The sequence below is a fragment of the Gadus morhua genome, chromosome 8, assembly GCF_902167405.1.
Source record: "Gadus morhua chromosome 8, gadMor3.0, whole genome shotgun sequence".
NCBI lineage: Eukaryota > Metazoa > Chordata > Actinopteri > Gadiformes > Gadidae > Gadus > Gadus morhua.
In genome coordinates, this window is record NC_044055.1 from 3,518,951 (window position 1) to 3,537,858 (window position 18,908).

The window sequence follows — 18,908 nt, forward strand, 5'->3', positions numbered from 1 at the left end:
CGTCTTGTCTGCCATGGAAATTGTCTTCTACTGCTAGGTCCAAATGTGGATTAACTAGTTCCAGTAGCTACCGCAGGATAACAACAAACAGGAGCTTGCTCTGGGTCACGAGCTCTGGGTCACGAGTACTGCACGAAGGGGTCGCGCGCGGGGCGCGGGGGAGGGGGAGTGCAGTACGACCGTTTGATTGACGTACTTACTGTCCAATGCAACTCGGTGGCAATGGAAATGATTGGCTGGAGTTTTTCGAGCCCTGCCCGTTCCACAGATGATTGACTTGTTTAATTTTCATGTCAGTACTTCTAACTCAGTGGCTGTAAGCGGGTTATGATAAGGATTTCAAGTAATTTTGCAAAAATGGCCAAAAAAGCGAATCACCTACCCAACCTTTAAGCATGGACAATTGTTTGGTGTTTGATGCCACATGATTGTTTGACTGCAAATTGTTTGAAAACAAATGGGGTTTATTTTTTGATCTGTAGATTGATAGAAATGATCTGAATACTGCTAAAGTTATTTCTATTTGACTTTATTGATCTATTTATATTTACATTTCAGATGAGTGATTATATATATATAAAAAAAAAACAGTTAAGATTAATTTGAGCATTTAAAAATGAATTGATATTTAAAGCAGTTAAAAATGGAAATGGTTTCATATATTTAAAACAGAATTCATGAAAAATATGCTTAGACATTAAAAACTATTAATAATATTTATATTTATATATTTATATTTATAAGTATTTAAATGCATATATGAAAAACATGTTTGTATTTACTATTTCATTCTGCACTGCATTTACTGTAGTTATTTTTGGTTTTCTTTAAAGGTTTTTTACCTTGCAGTATACCTAGCAGTTTACCACTTGCAACCCACTTACAACTGTACCCACAATACCTACCTGCTACAACTTACCTGTACCTGTGAAAATACAAAAAGAAAAGTAAAGAGGAGTTAAAGAAGGAAAACGGTGTGGTCATTGCATGAGTGGAACCCAGTTAAACCTCCTATGGTCTGTACCAATCCCTTTCAAGCAGGGAAGCTGCACAAACACTAGATAGCTTGACAGTAAAAAAACGCTGTAAGCTGGAACAGTGAGACAGTAAAAAAAACGGGACTGTAAGCTGGAACAGTGAAAACAGTGACCTGGAAAAAATAAAAGCACCCTGCAAACAGCAGGTGGACCAAAAACATCCAACATGGCTGAAACCATTGAGCAGCTCAAAAGTGAGCGGACAGTAGCCAAACGATCCTTCACACGACTAAGGAACAATATCATCAGAACTCACGACAGCATGTCAGAAGACCAGCTCCGAGATAGCTTCAGTAAAATCACCATTGCAGCCGAGAAAATCATGGAAACCAATGACGAAGTCATGGCAGGTGTCATTGAAGAAGAGGAGGCAAAGCTGGATGAAGGAGGATCAGTTAAGCTGACCGAACAGCAAAGCGCTGACATAGCTAAGACCATCAGTGAAGGTAATCAGAAGCTGAAGGAAGTTGAAGAGCTACTTGGAAAAGCACTCTGGACAAAGTTTGGAGATGAACTGCGCACAGCTGTAGAACTAGCAGAAGCTGAAGCTGATCGTGTTGGAAGAGTACATACCGACAGCAACCTTGACGCCTATGAATTTAGGCTCACTCACCTGAAAACACTTGTGGTTTCCGCAAAGAAAGCGCACTGCAAATGGCAGCAGTGGGTTCCGGTGGAAGACCAACCAGAGTTCCGTGGTCGGCTGAAAGAGCTGGAACACCAGTCAACCAGGCTGGTTTCTAGAAAGGCTGACTTCATAACGGCAAGACTACCGGAAAACACAACTAACACTGCCAGCAATCACAACTTTACTCCAACCATTAAGCTGAAACCCACAGCTCTCCCGAGATTCTCTGGCTACAAGCGTGATTTTCACCGGTGGAGAAGGGACTGGGAGTCGCTCCAAAAACAGGGAGAAGTAACCGGCTCCAAAGAAGTGAAAAAGATACAGTTACTCGACAGTCTCGATGACAAGTTCAAAAAAGACCTTCGCCTGACCACCTATAACACTGCAGATGACATTCTCCGCGTCTTGGAGAACCGCTATGGAAGTCGAACGGCTATCGCCATTGAAATAGTGGAAGACCTACAGAAGATGCCATCTGTCAAAAGTAGTCAACCAAGGAAAATTGTGGAGTTGATTCAAGCCGTGGAGAAAGCACTCGGGGACCTGAGTGACCTCGGAGACACAGGCGCCATAAAGAATCCCCTTGTAACAAAATCAATCGAGAGTAAACTCCCTGAATCCCTCAAAAAAGAGTGGCTTGTCTATGTAGCCGATCCAAATAATGGAGTAACGCCAGACAAACGGTTTGATCATCTCTTGGCATTCCTCCAGAAGCAAGAAGCTATCTATGAGGAGCTTGAGCAGCTACGAGATGAGGAGCCAAGTAAGCCAAGTTGGAGAGACAACAGGATTGAGCAGAAAAGTGCAAGAACCAAGTCTACAAAGTCAGCTGATGACCAAGGCTGTGTAGTCTGTGGTGATGCCAAACACAAGAGAAAACTCTACTTCTGCAAGCAATTCAAGGCTCTGACTGCAGCCGAAAGGAAGTCTTCAGTAAAGAAGTTGGGAGCGTGTACAAGATGCCTTGAGGTTCACGATGACCGGTCATCCTGCAAACCTGGCTTTCTATGCAAAAATCAAGACTGCAGAGAAGAACAGGCTGAGCATCACTTCTACCTCTGTCCTAAATCTATGTCAAAGAAGTCTGACAAGTCGGAAAAGGATAAAGGCAGAAGGAAGTACACAGAGGGTCAAGAGGATTTCATCAAAAATCTCCCACCCGACCTAGCAAAGCAGTTCAGGGAGGTCTTCTCAAACGTTGCCTCCAGAGTCTTCACAACTTCAAATGACCAGCAAGGTCTACTTGAAAAAAGCGGGATGCAGGAGCTTCCAGTGATCATGATGCTACTCGTCGTCACAGCTAACGCCGGAGAGAAAGTCGGAACACTCATCGACTTAGCATCTGACACCAATTACATCACTCACAGAGCAGCAAGCCGTCTGAATCTGAAGAGTGAAGACATCATACTCATTGTCCATGGAGTAGCCGGAATGAAGGTCCAAGTAAAGACAAAGCGCTATCTCCTCAAAATCCGTGTATCCACTTCCAAGGACACACTGAGAGCACATCAATTGGTTTGCTATGGGCTTGAGAACATCGCAGATGTCCACAAAAGTGTAACACCTGGACAACTGCAGCCATTCTTCCCAGATGTACCTCTTGATGAGCTTGTGAGGCCCAAAGAGGTGGAGCTTCTCATTAGCCACAGAGAAGGCCGACTAGCTCCACAGAGAGTCAAAGTTGTGGGGGACCTTGTACTGTGGGATGGACCCCTCGGGAAAACGGTTGGAGGAACCCACCCCAAACTGTTCGAGGAGGTTGAAGTGTCAGCCCACATGTCAAAGACGCATTTTGCAAGATCAATGAGAGCGGCAGCTGTGAAATATGAAGAGCTCACGTACAGTCCAGAACAGAACATCTCAAACAAAGAAGTATTCGAAATACAAGGATCAACCGCTTCAACCAGCAAACAAAGCTTCCTGGAGTGGTGGCACTGGGATAGCATTGGCGCCGCATGCGAGCCCAGATGCGGCGGCTGCCGTTGCGGAAATTGCCAGCCCGGTGGCAAAGAAATGACCATTGCAGAAGAAAGGGAGCTTGAGGTGGTAAAAGAAGGACTCACGTATGTCATGAGCGATGATCACAGCAGACAACCACATTGGCACGCAAAGTATCCCTGGCTAGAGGATCCAGCCTCACTGCCGAACAACAGAGGAGCAGTGGAAGCAACATTCCTGAGGACAGAGAAGCAGCTAGCCAAAGCACCAGAGTGGAAGTCTGCTTACAAAGCTCAGGTGCATGACATGGTGGAAAGAGGAGCTGCAGTCAAGTTGACTGAAGAACAGATCATTACCTGGAAGGGACCAGTATGGTTTGTAAGTCACCTTATAGCACCAAACCCACACTCTGTAACAACCCCGGTAAGACTCGTCTGGAATAGCAGTCAAAAGTTCAAAGGAACCAGCATGAACGACCTACTGATGAAGGGGCCAGACGTCCTCAACCAGATACGTGCTGTCCTCCTGAGGTTCAGAGGGGGAACCAACGCTGCCTTAGGGGACATCAAAAAAATGTACAACTCAGTATGGTTGGAAGACCGTGAGATGCACCTCCACAGGTTCCTCTGGCGAGACTCAGAAGAGGAGGAGATGGAGGAGTACGCTATCACCAGAGTCAACATTGGTGATAAACCGGCAGGCTGCATTGCACAGCTCGCAATGCGAGAAACAGCCAACCTACCTTCCTTTGCCCACCTCGAAGAGGAGCGAGGAGTACTTCATAATGACAGCTATGTCGACGACATCCTAACATCTCACAATGACCTTGAGAAACTGAAAACCATCACAGCGAATGTGGAGCTAATCCTGAAAGCTGGAGGTTTCCTGTTGAAGCCTTGGGTCTTCTCAGGCCAAAGTGGGAGGAAGGTGAAAGACGATGCGAGCGAGACCAAAGGTAACAACATGGTTCTCCCGAATCAAATGAGGGATGACGAGAACAAAGCACTTGGTCTAGGTTACCTCGTGGAAGAGGATAAGCTCCATGTCATGTCATCCATAAACTTCTCAAAGAGAAAGCAGAAGATGCGACTTGGCCAAGACCTTCTACTAGACCAAGTAAGAGCGCAGACCCCCAACCCTTTGACAAGAAGGGACCTCCTGAGTCAAGTCTCAGGGTTATATGATCCAGTTGGCCTGGTGACTCCTGCCAAGCAAAAGGGTGCCATCCTTGTGCGGAGAGCATTCCAGGAGGCAAAGAGTGTCGACTGCCCTGTCAAAGACACCTGGGACACAGCATTGTCAGACAGCCTCAGAGAAGATGCAGTCCGGCTCTTCGAAGAGTATGTGCAACTCGGGTGGATTACATTCACCAGGGCCATAATGCCTCCAAGCTTCAGTGGAGAACCTTGGGCAATAACATTCTCAGATGGAAGTGAGCAGGCCTACGGCGCAGTGATGCACCTCCGGTGGAACACTGAGCAGGGCCCAGTCGTCACTCTAGTGGAGTCCAAGGCAAAGCTAACTCCTTTAGACCACAAAGGTGATGCTGTCAAAGCAGAGATGTGCGGAGCAGTGTTTGCCTCACGGCTCAAAAAGTACTTCGAACAGCACAGCAAGATCCGAGTTGACAAGTGGTTCCATATCATTGACAGCCAAACAGTTCTCGGTGCAATCCAAAGGGAGAGCTATGGTTATCAAACCTTCTTTGCAAACAGGATCGGCGAGATCCAGAACACAACAGCAATCCGAGATTGGTGGTGGATTCCTGGTCCTCTCAATATTGCTGATATCATAACCAGAGGGGCCAGTCCTCAAGACCTGGATGAAAGTTCAGAATGGCAGAACGGACCAACATTCTTGAAGCTACCAGTGGGGGAGTGGCCAGTTAAATCTGCCAAAGAGTTGGTGATGGCTGCCAGAGACGGTGTCAACAGATTACAGAAGAAAGCCTTTGTTGCTGCACTGACCCGAGCACAAGCCAAGGCACAACTGCTGCCGGATCCAAAGGATACTGACATGCAGAAGCCTTCTGAACTAAAGCAAGACCAGGAACCAACTCAGACCCAAACACAACCAAAGAGGCCACCAGCAGGATCAACTGTCCAAGAACTGGTGGATGTCAAGCGGTTCAGTAACCTAAGCCGACTTGTCAAAACAGTCGCCTGGATCCGGAGAGCAGCAACGATCATTCATCGTTCATGAAAGGGAACAAGCGAACTGCAAACAATCCAAAGTGGGAGGCAGTGTCGTTTTCAAAAGTCATCTCAGTGACAGAGAGGGAAGACGCCCTAAAAGACATCTTCCTTGCGGCACAGCAAAGTGCATTCTTCCCAAGCACAACCACAGACAGGCTGGTGGTGTACAGAGACCAAGAGACTGGATTGTTGGTCTGTGGGGGTCGTGTGCAGATCTTCAATGAAGATAAAGTTGCTGTCCCCATCTTGCCTTACGAAGCCTGGGTGTCGACACTGTTAGCACGAGAAGCCCACGAGGAGAACCACGATGGAGTGGCCGGGACCTTGCTCAAGATGAGAAGAAGAGCATGGGTCGTGAAAGGTCGGAGAATTGCTCAAAAAGCGGTCGATGAAACAGCGATATTATGAGGCAGGGCCTAAAGCGTCTAAAATGCTTGCATGGAGAATTAGAAAACAGCAAGCAGAAAACTCAATTCACAAAATTAGGGATCCTATCACAAATAAGGTAACTACTAAATTAGAGGAAATTCAGAGTGCATTTGAAAAATATTACAGATTACTATACACACAGCCAGACAAATCAGACAGACTTACAATTCAAACATTTCTCTCTTCTTTAGATCTCCCCTCAATAGGTAAAAACCAAAACGAGGAGTTAATTTGTGAAATCTCAACTGAGGAAATAGATAATGGAATCTCAAATCTTAGAGCCAATAAATCACCAGGCTGTGACGGATTTCCTCCGGAGTGGTATAAGTACATGAAAAAACTCTTGGTTCCTTTACTGAAGGCTTCTTTCAACTACACTCTCAGGGGTGGGGCTCTCCCGCCATCTTGGAGCGAGGCATTTATTTCAGTAATACCAAAGGAGGGAAAAGACAAAATGGACTGCAAAGGGTATAGACCAATAAGTGTCTTAAACATAGACTATAAACTGTACGCAGCTATATTGGCTAAAAGATTAAACACAATAATGCCTTCCTTGATAAATGAGGACCAAACAGGTTTTATAAGTAATAGGCAAACACACGATAATATTAGAAGAGCCCTAAACATTATTAATCAAATTACAAAAGGAACATCAAGCGCAGTCCTTCTCAGCCTTGATGCCGAGAAGGCATTTGATTCGGTAGGATGGGATTTCTTATTTCAAGTTATGGAAAGATTTGGTTTTAGTGATTCATTTATACAATGCATAAGAATGCTGTACTCCTCCCCAACAGCGAGGATAAAAGTTAATGGGAGCCTTTCGAATCAAATAATGCTACAACGAGGATGTAGGCAAGGTTGCCCATTAAGTCCACTACTTTTTAATTTTTTTATCGAGCCCCTTGCCCAGGCTATCAGAGAAGAGACTACTCTGGAGGGTATAGATGTGGGAAGTGTAGAGAACAAAATTTTTCTATATGCGGACGACGTCCTTGTCACAATTAAAAATCCTGAATCTGGTATCCCATTGCTTATGAACATCCTGGGAACGTATGGGCAATATTCTGGTTATACACTGAATGTACAAAAAACCCAAGTCTTGACCTTTCATTTTACGCCCTCAAAGCAATTGATGGACAGGCACCAATTTAATTGGCACCAATCACAACTTAAATATCTTGGTGTCTCACTGACAAAAGACCTTTTACAATTATATGATGTTAATTATAAACAGATAAATAAGAAAATATATGATGATCTGGGCAGGTGGAGCTTGCTCCCCCTCGACCTCGGCAGTAAAATTCGGACAATCAAAATGAATATTCTCCCAAGATTATTGTACTTATTTTCAGCACTTCCAATAGAGATTCCTGCAAAACAATTCAGAGAGTGGGATAAACATTTTTCAAGATTTATTTGGAACAATAAACGACCAAGGGTGAGATACTCAACATTACAACAGCCGGGGGAGAGGGGTGGCATGGCCCTGCCTTGTCTTAAAGATTACTATCTGTCAGCTCAGCTGAGGTATCTTGTATGTTGGTGTAACCCATCTTATGAAGCTAGGTGGAAAGATATTGAGCTATCTTTAATTGAAATACCTATCCAGTCAGTTCTGGGTTGCCCTGGCAGGTTTAATGATGTTCACCAGCTACATAATCATTGTACTAGTTTCTCTCTGAAAATGTGGTCAGATGTAGTAAAGAAATATCAGCTCTGTAGAGAAATTGGAGTGTTGAGCTGGCCTGCATTCCATCCACACTTCCCTCCAGCTTTACAGGACCATAGGTACAAACAATGGACTAAGCGAGGAATCACCTCCTTCTGTAGGATAATAAAGAACGGAAACCTAAAATCTTTTGAGGATTTGCGTCAATCTTATGAGTTGGGTAAAGAAGATTTTTATCGTTACTTACAGATCCGCCACTTTTTTCTGAAAACAATAAAGACCCCTAATTTAACTGAACCCTCGAAAATAATTCAAATTTTTATAGAAGCTTATGATTCCAAAAGTACCAAAGGTATCACTGGAAAACTATACAAAAGCTTTACTTTATTGAATAAAAACTCAACAGATTATATTAGACAGCGCTGGGAAAAAGAGGCTAATATAGTAATTCCAGAAGAAACGTGGCTTCAAATTTGGAAAAATCAATCCACTTCCACAAACTCTTATTTCTGGCGAGATTTTTGTTGGAAGAATTTGATAAGATTTTTTATTACCCCTAACCAGACATAAAAATTTTGCGGTACGCAGGTTTCCTGCTGGAGGGAGTGTGGTGGGATTTCTGCAGATTATGTTCATGTTTTTTGGTCTTGTCCTTGTATTATACCTTTTTGGAGGGAAGTGAGAGAGTTAATTGTGGAGACTCTGGACATAATATTTGACTTTTCTTTTAACTGTTTATATCTTGGAGAACTCCCTGAAGGTCTCAGTAAAGGAGACACTTACCTCCTGAAGATTTTCATGGTTGCAAGTAAAAAAGCAATTACTAAATGCTGGCTCCAGAAGAATCCTCCTACCATGAGACACTTAACAAACATTATAAACTCTATCCAGGCAATGGAGAATTTGACTTTTGTGCTGCGGCTTCAAAAGGATAAAGGAGAGGAGTATTGGAAAAAATGGGATCGCTACAAACATAAAGACTCCTGATTCTATTTCACTCCATTCCAATGTGAGAAATATTTGTATTGTGTATTGCACCTATGCTTTTCTTTTTTGTACCGGCTTCCAAATGTGTGTACTGTCATGTCCTAGCCCTCTTTTGTTTGTTTGTTTGCTTGTTTGTTGTTCACATATATAAAACGAAAAATAAAGTATAAAAAAAAAAAAAAACGGTTGAAAACTGCCTGTTCTGCAGGAAAACTAAAGCAAAAAGATACCAGCAAATAATGGGTGATCTACCTCCAGAGAGGACAGAACCAGCTGCCCCATTCCACTACACAACAGTCGACCTCTTCGGACCCTACCAAGTCAGGGATGATGTAAAGAAAAGAGTGTCACTGAAGGTTTGGGGAATTGTGTTTTGTTGCATGGCCTCCAGAGCTATTCACACCGATCTGGTGAACTCTCAGTCCACAGAGAGTTTTCTGTTTGCCTACCAGAGGTTCACAGCACTAAGAGGTCATCCAAAGAAAATCTGGTCAGATCCTGGGACCAACTTCATTGGGGCTAAGCCAGTCCTAGAAGAACAGTACCGATTCCTTGCCAATCTTGACAAAGCTACCCTGGAGGAGAGAGCTGCCAAGGATGGCACAGAATGGTCGTGGAAGATTCATCCAGCCGATTCTCCACACCGGAATGGTGCCGCAGAAGCTGCTGTGCGCATTGTCAAGAGAGCACTGCAGAGTCTTGGAGGAGAGTCCGGCCTAAGTTGGAGTGAATTCCAAACAACTCTCTACACGGCTGCCAATCTTGCAAATGAAAGAACAATTGACGCCAGGACACAGAGCCGAGAAGACAGCGTCCAGTTCGTCACTCCTAACTGTCTCCTGCTCGGACGAGCATCACAGGGTGGAGATGTCAGAACATTTGACTTCAGTGACTATCCCTACAAAAGGCTTAAAGAAATGCAAGCGCAAGTTAACAAGTTCTGGAGGAACTGGAGTCAACTTGCTGGTCCTAACTTATTCGTAAGGAACAAATGGCATACCGCCAAGAGAAATGTCGCAGTCGGGGACATCGTCTGGATGGCGGACCAAAACGCCCTTAGGGGTCAGTTCAGGATTGCAAGAGTGGTTAGCGTCAACTCGGACAGCAAAGGAGTTGTGAGGGACGTCAATGTCAGAACCTTCCCAAGCTACCCCGTTCCTGTCACAAGGCCTACCGGAGCAAAAGTAAGTCACCGAACATCTAAGAAATTCAAAGAAAAGATCCCAGCAGCAGTTCTTCACAGAGACGTAAGGCGACTAGTGGTCTTGCTTCCCACCGAAGAACAGAACTAAACATCTGACCCAAGTTGCACCTGTAACATGCGACCTCCCAGGTGTCTCCACTGGAAGGTCGAGTGGGAGGTGTGAAGTCAACTTGGAAAATCCCCGCTGGATATGAAGGGGTTAATATGCAGCGCCGACTGACAGCTGGGGGAATCCCTCCTCAGAGCGTTACCTGGGAAATCCGCGTCATTGCATCACCTGACCGGAAAGGACAGAAAGGGGAAGAGAGACTCTTTCAGGAAACGCCAGTTGCAAACAAATCAGACAGCGTTCTGTCCAGCAGCAGGAGCAAAGCTGCGCTAGAAAACGCTGAAAAAGCAGAGCTGGTACAGCCATAAAAAGCCTGGAGAAACGGCCGGTAAGAGAAAGATTTTGTTAGTGTAAGGATTGTAATGTTGCGCAACCGCTTGTAGCGCACGTTAAAACGTGCGCTTAAGCATGGACAATTGTTTGGTGTTTGATGCCACCTGATTGTTTGACTGCAAATTGTTTGAAAACAAATGGGGTTTATTTTTTGATCTGTAGATTGATAGAAATGATCTGAATACTGCTAAAGTTATTTCTATTTGACTTTATTGATCTATTTATATTTACATTTCAAATGAGTGATTATATATATATAAAAAAAAACAGTTAAGATTAATTTGTGCATTTAAAAATGAATTGATATTTAAAGCAGTTAAAAATGGAAATGGTTTCATATATTTAAAACAGAATTCATGAAAAATATGCTTAGACATTAAAAACTATTAATAATATTTATATTTATATATTTATATTTATAAGTATTTAAATGCATATATGAAAAACATGTTTGTATTTACTATTTCATTCTGCACTGCATTTACTGTAGTTATTTTTGGTTTTCTTTAAAGGTTTTTTACCTTGCAGTATACCTAGCAGTTTACCACTTGCAACCCACTTACAACTGTACCCACAATACCTACCTGCTACAACTTACCTGTACGTGTGAAAATACAAAAAGAAAAGTAAAGAGGAGTTAAAGAAGGAAAACGGTGTGGTCATTGCATGAGTGGAACCCAGTTAAACCTCCTATGGTCTGTACCAATCCCTTTCAAGCAGGGAAGCTGCACAAACACTAGATAGCTTGACAGTGTCATTGCCATGGTGAATTTGTTATATAAAAAGATTAACTCATGTCATGAAGAAGAGACACAGCGTCGGCTGATTATTAATTCATTTAATGATAATTTCAACCCTTTTACAGGGGTGCTACAGCTACACAGGGGCACACGAGCCCTATCTAAGACCCATTTCCCCTGCACATACTTCCCCAGAGACAGTGACTAAACCCCCTGTTCACATCCCTCCTTCCCCCTTCCCACCACAGACCCCTTTCACTGCACAGGGGCGTTGCCCCACCCACCGGGCAGAAGCACCTGCGTCCCCCACGCTGCCGCGGAGACAGGGACATCGGCCGGCCCGTTTCAGAGACTTTGTGTAGTCCCTCTGGTGAGGGACATTGTTGGGGGGGAGCTGTGTAACGAACTGGGTTAATGTGGTTCTGTTATTATATGTTCAGCAGCTATGCAAATGTTCACATGTGTTGGGTTATGCACTAATGTTATTAGTAGAGGTTAATGGGGGATTGTCTCATGAGAGGGGGGGGGGGGGGGGGGGCAACAACGTGAGGGTCAGGGTCCGGAAGTGACGTGGTTGTTGGGGTTAAGCTGTGTTACGGCTGGATGTACGGTGTGGTCACAGCAAACAGTGACCGGAGACAACCGTGGGATTTGCCAAATAAAGAGCAAGATTCTAAGCCAGACATTGCGTCCTTATTCAACGCTGCACCACCGTGGGGTGAGCGTTACAATATTGAGAAGAGCCGTGTAATAAAAGCCTATATTTACTTGCACATCTATAGTTTTTGTTTTTTTAGAGACCCCCCACAGAGATGGAATCATAACTCGAACTCTGACTATTATGCAACGTTTCTGCCAAGTCTGTTCCACTAGATGGGACTTACTACACACTACACCTTTAAATAAAAGGCGTGTCTTGGTTAAAGTAGCAGGAAATGAATAGCGTGAAGGTAGAGCAATGAGGGAATGCCTACGGAAAACAACTTTACATATTTAAACGTCCCATTAAAGTTATTTTCAGGTAACTCATTCAATCAGCATAATATGCATTAATGCTTTGGTCCCTAAAATGTTTCCTTCAATGCTCCATAAAGAAGCATCTTTGATGTTTGCTTAATTTTTCTTATGAAAAAGAGTCTTTGAATGGGTACCTTTAATTAAACATTCATGAATCATTTCTGTGGCACAAATCGTTCTCCAAACTAAATATGTAAGAAACGCATATCTAATGTCATGTTACCAGTGGCGGCGCCAGAGTATTTTTTGTGGTTCAACTACGGTGGGGCTAACCCATACAGCGGTGGGGCTCAAATCAATGCCAGAATTTCAATGTTAATATATATTCAATAAAACAACACCCTCCCACAGCTAGAAACACGCACACGCGCACACACGCACAGAGAGAGAGAGAGAGAGAGAGAGAGAGAGACGCTAGTTACGTTAATACTGTAGTTACGTTAACAGCACAGCCGGTAGATCCGACTTAAAATGCGGCAGATATAAAAGGCGATGAGACCAATATAAGATTGGTCTCAATAAGCCAAACTTTGACACACAGATCACCCAATTAAACAAAACACAATACTACCACAAAACAGCCAAGGGTCAAAACACATCTCCAACTAATTTAATATGCTAATCAAGAAACAAGACAGCAGCAAGGAAGGAACAGACAACACGCAAAACGTCACTAAAGTTTCCAAAAACAATATTGAAACTCACCAGGTTGAGATTTTCAAATGAGTACAATCCGCCGGTTTTTGTGATTGGAGGCAAAGATGTCGATGATGCGCTGAACATCCAAAGTCTTTGTCCTTTGTTTGTTGATGGACAACAGCGCCAAATGCTGTTTCGGGTATCACCGCTGCTGTTCCGTAGATAGTTCTTAATCCAACGGAGGCAGGAGAAACTGCGTTCGCACGAAGCAGAGGTCACGGGCAGGGTCAGTGAAATACAGATGAGTCCGTATAAATCCACAAAAGCATCCCGGTAAGGTCGCATTAAAGCGAGAAATTCCAAAGTGTCATTCACTACATGCCCCTGTGCTTTCTTTCTTTCCAGCAGACGCTGAACTTGGTGTAGCTCTGCTGTCAGGTTTTCCTCAGTCACTCCATAGAACTGCGCCATGGGCTGCAGACATTTCATGTCTACGAGAGACGCATGTTTGGGGCTGAGTGCCGAGACTCCAGTTAAAACACCTCCGGCCTCGGTTGAGAAACGTCTTCTCATTTCACCCACAAGTCTGTCAATTACTGGGTAATACAAATGTGTGCGCTGCGCATCTGAAGTTCTAACAGGTGTGCGCTCAACTGGGGCCTCGACAACAAACTCCTGAAGAATTCGAGGAGGCTGTGTCAGTCTCTTTTCGCGTGTCCCGTCCTGGCTCACACCGGCTTTGATGCACAGGTCCGCTGCTCTGTCCCGAATGTCAATCCACGACTCTTCTGCGCGTTTGTCTGACAATGTCGCTATGACTGACTCTGATAAGTCTATTGTGGACGAAAGCTCAAGAGTGGGAGATTGGAGCTGGTCAGACATGAATTTTGTGACCCGGAATAGCTCCTCGAAAAGCGTGAGACGCAGGACAAACTGTTCATCAACAAGTCCATTCTCAGCCCTGGCCTCAGTTTTCCTCCGCGCATTAGGCTGAGACATGATATCCAGAAGTGTCGTCCATATTGCAGGCAGCATATTGACATGCCCAGCGTGTGTCGGATAGGCTCTTGAGTTCAACGGGCTGTGTCACTGATTCAATCTCTCTCTGTTTCTTGATGAACAGATCATGGGCGACAGAGTTGGAGAAAAAGTTGTACAACATTTGTACAGTTTCAAAAAACTCTGCTGCCGCTTCAACATTGCGGACCTCATCAACGAAAATGAGGTTTAACCTGTGCGCATGACAATGAATGTACAGTGCTTGTGGCACATCCTTTTTGAATTTCTGCTGAACGCCACTTTTGGAGCCTGACATAACTGCAGCGCCATCATAACACTGTCCGACACACATGTTTTTGTCAATATTACACTGTGATAGAGTCTGTTGTATGCTTCTCAGGAGCGAGTCGGCGTCCAGGCCATCTGCATGCGTGAAGTGCAGGAATTCCTCACGCAAATTGTCTCCTTTTAAATACCGCACAACAATGGAAATCTGTTCAATTTTACGGATATCTTTGCTTTCATCAACCATTAGGGCGAAATGTTCTGCTTCTCGGGTTTCTTCACTTATTTCGTTTCTGACCATGTCAGCCATAACCTCAAAAATCTCGTTTTGAATGTCTTTATGTGTGTATTTAGCATTTCTTGGATTATCCTTCAGTTTCTTTGCTACTGTCTGATCAAATTCACCAATTACGTTCAGCAGCTCCACAAAGTTGCCCTTATTTTCTGACTCTGCATCCTCTCGGTGACCTCGCTGAGCAATACCTTGGCATGCAGTATAACGTAGGGACATAACCACAGCCCTCATATACTCTCTGTTTTCCTTTACGATTTATGAATGACCTGCATCTATCATGTTTCCTAATCTCGAGCCATCTGTCATTGCCAGTTTAAATTCAGCCCATGCCTCCATGGCGAATTTGTGTGCCGCACTTGCGTTGTGTTTTTTAAGGGCTGCTGTTGCGTGTTTCCAGTTCTTGTATCCATTAGAAAAGGCCGGCTCTGAATGGAACTGGTGCCCACCACCGCCCAAAAAATGTCGGCAGGCGAAGCAGAAAGTTGTGTCCATCTCAACTGAATATTCAAGCCAGCTGTATGTGTCAAACCAGGTAGCATTGAAAGATCTCTGCTGGTTACCTATTAGCCTTGAAGGGTCATTCTTCCTGATGGGGCGCTGCGGTCCATCCCCAGGTCATTGGCTAATGTCAGTGGTAGCATTAGCATCATAGCCAGTGTCCGTGCCCGCAGTGGTTGGCTGTGGCTGGCCATGCCAGCCCCTTTCATCGTCCTCTTCCTCCTGCTGCTCCATCTCCTCGTCTTCTTGCTCATCTTTGTCCGGCCGAGCCTGGCACATGGGAGACGCGGGACCCGAGTGGTCGTCTTCCCCCGCAGGTGTCAACGGTGTGTCCGTAGTTTTATCCAAAACGCCCGCCACCGCCATCTGTTCTTCCGTCCGACGACGTTTAAAAACAAATTGATCCATGATAAATTTTGACCAGCTTACTAACGTTAACTTAATAACGTGACTGTAAGCCACTAACGCTAACTACTACAGCCAGGTAGCTTCTAACAAAGATAATTCAAATGTCAACCAAACTGTCTCTGTGTCGAGCATACACTAAAAGCGCGCTCACATGAGTGACTGACAGGTTCCCCACTGATCTCAGGACAGCACAGTCCATGTTGATTAATAATAACGGCGGATGCTGGAGGCCGACTCTTAATGAACCCAGATCAGTGACAGTTGTCATCGCAGCTGCCTGAATGCCGTTACGACGTGGGGGCGCTGTTGGACTCCGCACTTTTCTTGGTTGTTTTATGGTAGGGCTAACGGTAGGGCTAACACAATTCTTGATTGGGCTAAAGCCCAACCAAGCCCTACCCTGGTGCCGCCTCTGCATGTTACATACACATTAGCACACGCCAAAACATGAACTCTTGTGGCTCGGTATGGCAAGCCATCCCCGCCAGAAAACGGCATAATTTAGACGCATATCACCTTCATTACGCCGTAAAAAACGCCGTAAAATCTAGAAAAACGCCGTATTTTACGCCGTCATGCGCAAAAAAGCGCCGCTTTTTACGCCGCAATTGAGCCTTTCAAGAGCGCGCGTAAAAAGCGCCGTTTTGAACATCAAACCGCGCGTAAAATACGGCGCTTTTGTGCACATCACAACGCCGTAAAATACGGCGTTTCTTTAGTATGCTAATAATCTCCGCCCTTCTTTTCTCTCAGCCAATGCATTTGAAGTGTTTGCGCCCAATCGCTGAACAAGAGAAGCAGACCAAATCAGTTCAGCCAGCACAGATCTGCTTTGAGGAGTTTTCCTCTCATTTGTTGTTAGTTGTAGCGTCATATAGATATATATTAGTAAATCCAGTTACAACAGTGTGGTCACCGTGGCCGTGGCCCAATCGATAGATACGCTTGCTCTGTAGGCAAGAGGTTGTTTTAAAAAATAAATAAAAAAACATTTGCGTCCTCGGCAGCCAGTCAGTTTCGTTCTCAGTGGGTGCTGGTCTCCGCCAGGGCTGCGCCTTGTCACCAATCCTGTTTGTGATATACATGGACAGGATATCGAGGCGTAGTCGTGGTGGGGAGGGGTTGCTGTTCGGTGGTCTGAGGATCTCGTCACTGCTTTTTGCAGAAGATGTGGTCCTCATTGGATCATCATCGGCCTGTGACCTTCAGCACTCACTGGATCGGCTGGCGGCCGAGTGTGAAGCGGCTGGGATGAGGATCAGCACCGCTAAATCTGAGGCCATGACTCTTAGCAGGAAACCGGTGGATTGCTTACTCCGGGTAGGAAATTAGTCCTTAGCCCAAGTGAAGGAGTTCAAGTAGCCTAACTCGGGGTCTTGTTCGCGAGTGAGGGTATTATGGAGCGTGAGATTAGCCGGAGAATCGGAGCAGCGGGGGCGGCATTGCGTTCGTTTTACCGCACCGAAAAGAGAGCTGAGCCGCAAGGCAAAGCTCTCGATCTACCGGTCGATCTTCGTTCCTATCCTTACCTATGGTGGTCATGAGGGTTGGGTGATGACCGAAAGGACGAGATCGTGGGTACAAGCGGCCGAGATGAGTTTTCTCAGAAGGGTGGCTGGCGTCTCCCTTAGGGATAGGTTGAGAAGCTCAGCCATCCGTGAGGAACTCGGATTAGAGCCGCTGCTCCTTTACTTGGAAAGGAGTCAGCTGAGGTGGTTCGGGCATCTGGTAAGGATGCCCACTGGGCGCCTTCCTTGGGAGGTGTTTCAGGCACGTCCAGTGGGGAGGAGACCTCGGGGAAGACCCAGGACTAGGTGGAGAGATTATATCTCAACACTGGCCTGGGAACGCCTCGGGAATCCCCCCGTCAGAGCTGGTCTATGTGGCCCGGGAAAGGGAAGTCTGGAGCCCCCTGCTTGAGCTGCTCCCCCCGCGACCCGACCCCGGATAAGCGGACGAAGATGAGATGAGATGAGATGAATAAAAATACACATGAAGACGTTTCAAACGTTCCATCGAGTCTCTCGCATTCTACAATGGCCAGCTTTATTGTTTCCCATGGGAGCCGGCGACTAGTCTGCGAGTGGACTATCTGAAACTAAATCGGATACTAGAATTCTTCTTTGAAGGTTGTGCTCCACACAGAACCCCCTCACCGTCATAATGGAGCACTTCGGGGCACTAGATTGCTTTAAAGCGGTATACTGATCGCGTCGTGTGTCTTTCCAGTGTCAAATAGCCTAGTTCGCGAATAAAAACACCATGAGGTTCAAGTGCGGCCATAACTAAGGCTAAATCAGTCTATTGCTGGTTAAGGTGGTTGGCTCTTTTTTCTTCGCTGCGTTCTGCCTTCTGGTGTAGCCTATAACTATGCATGCATCTATTTTTGTTTTTCTGTTTCGGGTTTAAAAAACCAACACACAAAACACAGAAACACAAATGCCGTTTATTTGTTTATTCCTTTTGCCCTTTTTCAGTTTCAAAACCAAATCAGAAAAAACTAAAAACAATCCTGTTAATTTTTTTTTCTGATTTTGTTTTAAATCTGAATATTCAAAGAACGAACCATACACGGATTCTCCTACCTCCTATATTCTATCACTTTACTGACACACACAATGTGTGGCAGTAAAGTGACAGGATCATTCCATAGACAAAAATCTTTCCATACAACTAATTTAATTTTGGATAGTCATTGCAGAGCTGTAACCGAGTATTCTCATTATAGCCTAGTTATATCCTAGTTTTGCATATTTATACATTGTATCCTATTTTCATATTTCATGTGGCATCTGTATTTTTATGTAGGCTACAGCATCTGTATTTTAAATGTAGCTTATATCTTCTTTTGACATTTTACCTTTTGCTGAGGTGGGCGCTGTATTAGCCTACTGTATAGGCTGTCTGTATTTGTGTAAGAGTTATTTGTATTGTGTAACCTGCTGGATTATGAAAGTTAGTTTGGGGTAAATAAAGTGTCTGTCTGTCTGTCGGGGAAAATGCCGTGAAAAATGTACGCACGGTGTGTTCAGGATTAGGACTGATATAGCATATGTCGGCCTAGGCCTAATCAGTCGTGTTTTAATATTTTAAGAATTCATATTAGTCCATTCTTTTCGTAGGCTACTCTACTCTCAGGATGTAACGATAACTCCACGAAAATAAAGGCTCGATGGCTATAATCATTTAAACATAGTAATTAACTTATAAAGAGTGTTACAAGACACCGAGATGATCTGGCTGACTGACTAAAAAGCATTGCGATCATAAAAGCGTGACGATCTGACAAAAGCAGAAATCTGAAAATAAATGGATTCGATCCGAAAACCTCCTGCCTACGGATCAAGCGTCTCTATCGATTGGGCCACGGTGACCACACTGTTACAGCTGCATTTTCTAATATATAGCACGCTACAACAAGCCAAATTAGAGGAGATATCCTCAAAGCAGATCTGTGCTGAACTGATTTGGTCTGCTTGTCTTGTTCAGCGATTGGGC

General features: G+C 44.7%; 1 protein-coding gene and 1 long non-coding RNA gene across 2 annotated transcripts in view; one reads left to right on the forward strand and one right to left on the reverse strand.

Moving 5' to 3' along the window:
- Nucleotides 1-18,908, reverse strand: part of LOC115548796 (uncharacterized) — a 49,496-nt gene that overhangs the window by 23,473 nt on the left and 7,115 nt on the right. The gene's annotated exons all lie outside the window — the stretch shown is intronic.
- LOC115548797 (uncharacterized) lies at nt 9,776-11,282 on the forward strand. The gene is made up of 2 exons (XR_003977645.1): nt 9,776-10,524; nt 11,042-11,282. It is a non-coding gene; the product is annotated as an uncharacterized LOC115548797 (long non-coding RNA).